Source organism: Salvelinus sp. IW2-2015, unplaced genomic scaffold (assembly GCF_002910315.2).
Source record: "Salvelinus sp. IW2-2015 unplaced genomic scaffold, ASM291031v2 Un_scaffold1120, whole genome shotgun sequence".
Classification (NCBI taxonomy): Eukaryota; Metazoa; Chordata; class Actinopteri; order Salmoniformes; family Salmonidae; genus Salvelinus; species Salvelinus sp. IW2-2015.
Window position 1 is genome coordinate 219,619 of NW_019942736.1, and position 7,751 is coordinate 227,369.

At 40.5% G+C, this 7,751-nt stretch overlaps 1 pseudogene; it reads left to right on the plus strand.

Annotated features, from left to right (window-relative positions):
* Positions 1-7,751, plus strand: part of LOC112069785 (PDZ domain-containing protein 4-like) — a 68,944-nt pseudogene that overhangs the window by 47,112 nt on the left and 14,081 nt on the right.

A 7,751-nucleotide genomic window follows, 5' to 3' on the forward strand; every position in this document is an offset into this window, starting at 1 on the left:
GTAAAATACTGTATTCTAATACTAGTGAATATACTGTATCTGTACTAGTAAATCATTACTGGCTTACTGGTCTACGTCTAAAAACCACTCGATTCTGATACTATGTAAATATACTGGTATCGTACTAGTGTAAAAACTGGTATTTTCATGACTAGTCTAAATATATGGTTACTGGGTAATAGTGTAAATATACTGTATTCTGGACTAGTTATACGTATCTGACTATAAGTAATTCTGGTACTAGTGTAAGATACGTATTCTGTACTAGTGGAAATATACGTTACTGACTAGAAAGTGTAAATATACTGTATTCTGATACTAGTGTAAATATACTGTATTCTGATACTAGTGTAAATATACTGGTACTCTGTATTCTGATACTAATTCTGATGAACATGAAAATGAGACAAAAATCTATGCTTTTCTCTTTGTGACATTTCAATGAAATTACATGAAATTATCTTTCAGATAAGTCAATGACCCAAATACAGAAAGCTACAACATTGTAGTTTAATTTGCTCAATATCAAGATCCATATTTATTTTACATTTCAAATGACATCATCGAACTTCAGGAAATATAACAAATTGGTGTTAAATGTTTATGTCGCCATCTAGTGTTATTAATATGTTTTACGTGTGGAACTAAATATAATGTAAGACGTCTTATGTTTGTTGTAATATCACCTTCTTCTCTCTGTGTACTTTTTCGTCTCTCGTCTCCTTCAACAATCAATGACATGAATCAACTTCGGCCATTTTTCCATCTTTGAAAACAAACGCACTTCGACCACAACACTGGAAAACATTCTTCTGTGTCCTTGAACAACAACAAAAAAAAACTCACCCAACCATACCTTCACCCAGAATGAGCACCAGGGGGACCCAGCAGAGGTGGATATGGAGATACCTCCCGGCATGACTGTTGAGGCCCTCCACACCTGCCACCTGCCCAGCCTCTACCGAGAGGGGCCACACACCCCCACCCACCTCCTTAGTTTGACCACTCTCAGGTTGGTACAGCATCAGAGCCATATATATACACGGGGTCGGTACGTTGACGTTTCTGCATTATGATGCATTTACATGACACTACAACATTCTACGGCGGCCATGTTAGAACACAATTAATACTACATGGGGGAAAATATTTAATAAATCATGCTATGTAACCGAATGTCTTGAATTTAGAAAACAATATTTGAAATTGTAAAAGTTGGCTGAACTTTCTTTATCGGCCCCTGTATGTCACTGGAGACGGAATACAAACAAAATCTTAACTCTCTGTTAGCACATTACGTTGTACTTGTGATGTTCTGTGTTTACTAGTCAAGTACAGCGCAATTAAATATATAAAAATATTGTATATATGTATTTTTTTTTGTACATGGTTTTAAGTGCGAGTACCTTTTGAACGTCACTCAGTATAGCGTACTCAATGTAGTACACCACATGTAGTAGCACACTAGACCCTAACCTTAACCCAGCTAGCGAGCATCTAATGACCTACTAGACCCTAACCTTAACCCAGATAGCGAGCATCTAATGACCCACTAGACCTAACCATTAACCCAGCTAGCGAGCATCTAATGACCTACTAGACCCTAACCTGAACCCAGATAGCAAGCATCTATATGATCCACTAGACCCTAACCTTAACCCAGCGAGCAAGCATCTAATGACCTACTAGACCCTAACCTTAACCCAGCTAGCGAGCAATCTAATGACCTACTAGACCCTAACCTGAACCCACTAGCGAGTCTAATGACCCACTACCTAACTGAAACGCAGATAGCAAGCATCTAATGACACACTAGACCCTAACCTTAACCCAGCTAGCGAGCATCTAATGACCCACAAGACCCTAACCTTAACCCAGATAGCAGCATCTAATGACCTACTAGATCCCTAACCTTAACCAAGCTAGCGAGCATCTAATGACACACTAGACCTAACCTTAACCCAGATAGCGAGCATCTAATGACCACTAGACCCTACCTTAACCCAGATAGCGAGCATCTAATGACCTTAGACCCTAACCTTAACCAAGCTAGCGAGCATCTAATGACACACTAGCCCTAACCTTAACCCAGATAGCGAGCATCTAATGACCCACTAGACCCTAACCTTAACCCAGATAGCGAGCATTTAATGACCTACTAGACCCTAACCTTAACCCAGATAGCGAGCATCTAATGACACACTAGCAGTTCACGGCCGACTTCTGGCAACTACTGGCGGCACCTCAGGGGCCCATCAGTGCACAGCTTAGCTGCTATAGCCCTAAACCTGCTTCTCTCCCCTGCGTCAGACTAGCGTCCTGTCCAGGGGGTGTACATCATCAGCTGCTATACGCCTAAACCTGCTTCTCTCCCTGCGTCAGACTAGCGTTCTGTCCAGGGGGTGTACATCAAGCTGCCTCTCCAGGCTATTTGCTTACTGTTTCTTCTCTTCTCCCCAGTAACAGCTTGTAGATACTGTATAGATACTGTAGAAAACGGTGTAGATACTATGAAGATACTGTATATGCTGTGATATGTATAGATATGTATAGATACTGTATGATACTGTATACATACTGATAGTAGATACTGTATAATACTGTATACGATACTGTAGAATACTGTTAGATACTGTATAGATACTGTTAGATACTGTAATACTGTATGTACTGAATACATTACTGATACATACTGTAGATACTGTAATAGATACTTGTATACATACTGTAGATACTGTAAGATACTGTATACATACGTGTATACATACTGTGAATACTGTAAGATACTGTATACATACTGTAGATACTGTAGATACTGTATACATACTGTAGATACTGTATAGATACTGTATACATACTGTATACATACTGTAGATACTGTATGATACTATAGATACTGTATAAGATACTGTAGATACTGTATATATACTGTATAGATACTGTATACTGTAGATACTGTATAGATACTGTAGATACTGTATATACTGTATAGATACTGTTACATTCTGTAGATACGGTATAGATACTGTAAGATACTGTATAGATACTGTATAGATACTGTTTACATTCTGTAGATACTGTATAGATACTGTAATACTGTATAATATACTGTAATGATACTGTTACATTCTGTAGATACTGTATAGATACTGTAAGATCTGTATAGATACTGTGGACATACTGCATAGATAGTGTATAGATACTGTAGATACGTATGATACTGTAGATACGTATAGATACGTTATAGATACTGTAGATACTGATATATACTGTATAGATACTGTTTACATTCTGTAGAATACTGTATAGATACTGTAGATACTGTAAGATACTGTAGATGCTGTATAGATACTGTTTACATTCTGTAGATACTGTATAGATACTGTAAAGATACTGTTACATTTTTAGATATACTGTATAGATACTGTAGATACTGTATATATACTGTAGAATACTGTTTACATTCTGTAGATACTGTATAGATACTGTAGATACTGTATAGATACTGTAGATACTGTATAGATACTGTATAGATCTGGGACATACTGCATAGATAGTGTATAGATACTGTAGATACTGTATTATTTTTTTTATTTTTTTATTTAACCTTTATTTAACCAGGTAGGCAAATTGAGAACACGTTCTCATTTAACATTGCGACCTGGCCAAGATAAAGCAAAGCAGTTCGACACATACAACAACACATAGTTACACATGGAGTAAAACAAACATATAGTCAATAATACAGTGAAAAAAATAAATAAGTCTATATACAATGTGAGCAAGTGAGGTGAGATAAGGGAGGTGAGGCAAACAAATATATGTATAAATAAATAAAAATATAAAAGGCCATGGAGGCGAAGTGAGTAACAACACAGCAAGTAAAATAAAAACTAAAAAACAATGGAATGGTTGGTTTGCAGTGAAGAAAGTGCAAAGTAAGAGACAGAAATAATGGGGTGCAAAGGAGCAAAATAAATTAATAAATAAATTACAGTAGGTAAAGAGTAGTTGTTGGGCTAAATTGTAGATGGGTTATGTACAGGTGCAGTAATCTATGAGCTGCTCTGACAGCTGGTGCTTAAAGCTAGTGAGGGAGATAGGTGTTTCCAGTTTCAGAGATTTTTGTAGTTCGTTCCAGTCATTGGCAGCAAGAACTGGAAGGAGAGGCGTCCAAAGGAAGAATGGTTTTGGGGGTGACTAGAGAGATTATACCTGCTGGAGCGCGTGCTACAGGTAGGTGCTGCTATGGTGACCAGCGAGCTGAGATAAGGGGGGACTTTACCTAGCAGGGTCTTGTAGATGACCTGGAACCAGTGGGTTTGGCGACGAGTATGAAGCGAGGGCCAGCCAACGAGAGTGTACAGGTCGCAGTGGTGGGTAGTATATGGGGCTTGGTCAAAACGGATGGCACTGTGATAGACTGCATCAATTTATTGAGTAGGTTTTGGAGGCTATTTTGTGTAATGACATCACCGAAGTCGAGGATTGGTAGGATGGTCAGTTTTACAAGGGTATGTTTGGCAGCATGAGTAAAGGATGCTTTGTTGCGGAATATGGAAGCCAATTCTAGATTTGACTTTGGATTGGAGATGTTTGATGTGAGTCTGGAAGGAGAGTTTACAGTCTAACCAGACACCTAGGTATTTGTAGGTGTCCACATATTTCTAAGTCAGAGCCGTCCAAAGTAGTGATGTTGGACAGGCGGGCAGGAGCAGGCAGCGATCGGTGAAGAGCATGCATTTGGTTTACTTGTATTTAAGAGCAGTTGGAGGCCACGGAAGGAGAGTTGTATGGCATTGAGCTCCCTGGAGGGTTGTTAACACAGTGTCAAAAGAAGGGCCAGAAAGTAATCAGAATAGTGTCGTCTGCGTAGAGGTGGATCAGAGAATCACCAGCAGCAAGACGACATCATTGATGAAAACAGAGAAGAGAGTCGGTCCAAGAATTGAACCCTGTGGCACCCCCATAGAGACTGCCAGAGGCCCGGACAACAGACCTCTCCGATTTGACACACTGAACTCGATCAGAGAAGTAGTTGGTGAACCAGGCGAGGCAATCATTAGAGAAACCAAGGCTGTCGAGTCTGCCAATGAGGATGTGGTGATTGACAGAGTCAAAGGCCTTGGCCAGGTCAATGAATACGGCTGCACAGTATTGTTTCCTATCGATGGCGGTTACGATATCGTTTATGACCTTGAGCGTGGCTGAGGTGCACCCATGACCAGCTCTGAAACCAGATTTGCATTGCGGGAGAATGTGGTGTGGGATTCCGAAATGGTCGGTAATCTGTTTGTTGACTTGGCTTTCGAAGACCTAGAAAGGCAGGGTAGGAAGATATAGGTCTGTAGCAGTTAGGTCAAGGGTGTCCCCCCTTTGAAGAGGGGGATAACCGCAGCTGCTTTCCAATTTTGGGGATCTCAGACGACACGAAAGGAGGTTGAAGAGGCTAGTAATAGGGGTGGCAACAATTTCAGCAGATAGTTTTAGAAAGAAAGGGTCCAGATTATCTAGCCCGGCTGATTTGTAAGGGTCCAGATTGCAGCTCATTTAGAACATCAGCTGACTGTATTTGGGAGAAAGAGAAATGGGGAAGGCTTGGGCGAGTAGCAGAGGGAGGGCAGTGCTGTTGTCCGGGGTAGGGGTAGCCAGGTGGAAAGCATGGCCAGCCGTAGAAAAATGCTTATTGAAATTCTCAATTATAGTGGATTTGTCGGTGGTGACAGTGTTTCCTATCTTCAGAGCGGTTGGAAGCTGGGAGAGAGGTGTTCTCTTATTCTCCATGGACTTTACGGTGTCCCAGAACTTTTTTGAATTTGTGTTGCAGGAAGCAAATTTCTGCTTGAAAAAGCTAGCCTTGGCTGTTCTAACTGCCTGTGTATATTGGTTTCTGGCTTCCCTGAAAAGTTGCATATCACGGGGGCTGTTCGATGCTAATGCAGAACGCCATAGGATGTTTTTCTGTTGGTTAAGGCAGTCAGGTCAGGAGAGAACCAAGGGCTATATCTTGTTCCTGGTTCTAATTTCTTGAATGGGGCATGCTTATTCAAGATGGTGAGGAAGGCATTTAAAAAAAATGACCAGGCATCCTCTACTGACGGGATGAGATCAATATCCTTCCAGGATACCCCGCCAGGTCGATTAGAAAGCCTGCTCGCTGAAGTGTTTCAGGGAGCGTTTGACAGTGATGAGTGGAGGGTCGTTTGACCGCTGACCCATTACGGATGCAGGCAATGAGGCAGTGATCGCTGAGATCTTGGTTGAAAACAGCAGAGGTGTATTTGGAGGCAAGTTTGTTAGGATGATATCTATGAGGGACCCGTGTTTACGGGAATTGGGGTGGTACCTGGTAGGTTCATTGATAATTTGTGTGAGATTGAGGGCATCAAGCTTAGATTGTAGGGTGGCTGGGGTGTTGAGCATGTTTCAAATTTAGGTTGCCTAGCAGCACGAGCTCTGAAGATAGGATGGGGGGCAATCAGTTCACTAATAGTGTCCAGAGCACAGCTGGGGGCAGAGGGTGTGTCATAGCAGCGCGGCAAACGGTGAGAGACTTGTTTTTAGAGAGGTGGATTTTTAAAAGTAGAAGTTCAAATTGTTTGGGAACAGACCTGGATAGTATAACAGAACTCTGCAGGCAGTCTCTGCAGTAGATTGCAACACCGCCCCTTTGGGCCGTTCTATCTTGTCTGAAATCTTGTAATTGGGGATGAAAATGTCTGAATTTTTGGTGGTCTTTCTAAGCCAGGATTCAGACACGGCTAAAACATCCGGGTTGGCAGAGTGTGCTAAAGCCAGTGAACAAAACACATTAGGGAGGAGGCTTCTAATGTTAACATGCATGAAGCCAAGGCTATTACGGTTACAGAAGTCATCAAAGAGAGCGCCTGGGGAATAGGAGTGAAGCCAGGTACTGCAGGGCCTGGATTCACCTCTACATCACCAGAGGAACAGAGGGAGGAGTAGGATAGGGTACGGCTAAAAGCTATGAGAATTGGTCGCCAGAGCTACTAGGCAGAGAGGTAAAAGGAGGTTTCTGGGGGCGATAAAATAGTTTAAAGAATAAGTTACAGACAAGGTATGGTAGGATGTGAATACAGTGGAGGTAAACCTAGGTATTGAGTGATGATGAGAGAGATACGTAGATACTGTAGATACTGTATAGATACTGTAATTGATACTGTAGATACTGTATAGATGACTGTAGATACTGTATAGATACTGTATAGATACTGTGGACACACTGCATAGATAGTGATATAGATACTGTAGATACTGGTAATAGATACTGTATAGATACTGTATAAGATACTGTGGACATACTGCATAGATAGTGTATAGATACTGTAGATGAGTACTGTAGATACTGTATTTAGATACTGTATAGATACCTGTATAGATACTGTATAGATACTGTATACATTCTGTAGATACTGTAATAGATACTGTAGATACTGTATAGATACTGTATAGATACTGTAGATAACTGTATATGATATGTAGATACTGTAGATACTGTATAGATACTGTTAGATTACTGTATAGATACTGTAGATACTGTATATATACTGTAGATACTGTTTACATTCTGTAGATACTGTATAGATACTGTAGTATACTGTATAGATACTGTATAGATACTGTTTACATGCTGTAGATTCTGTAAGTAGATACTGTATAGATACTGTATATATACTGTATTAGATATCTGTTAGATTCTGTAGATACTGTATAGATACTGTAGAACTGTA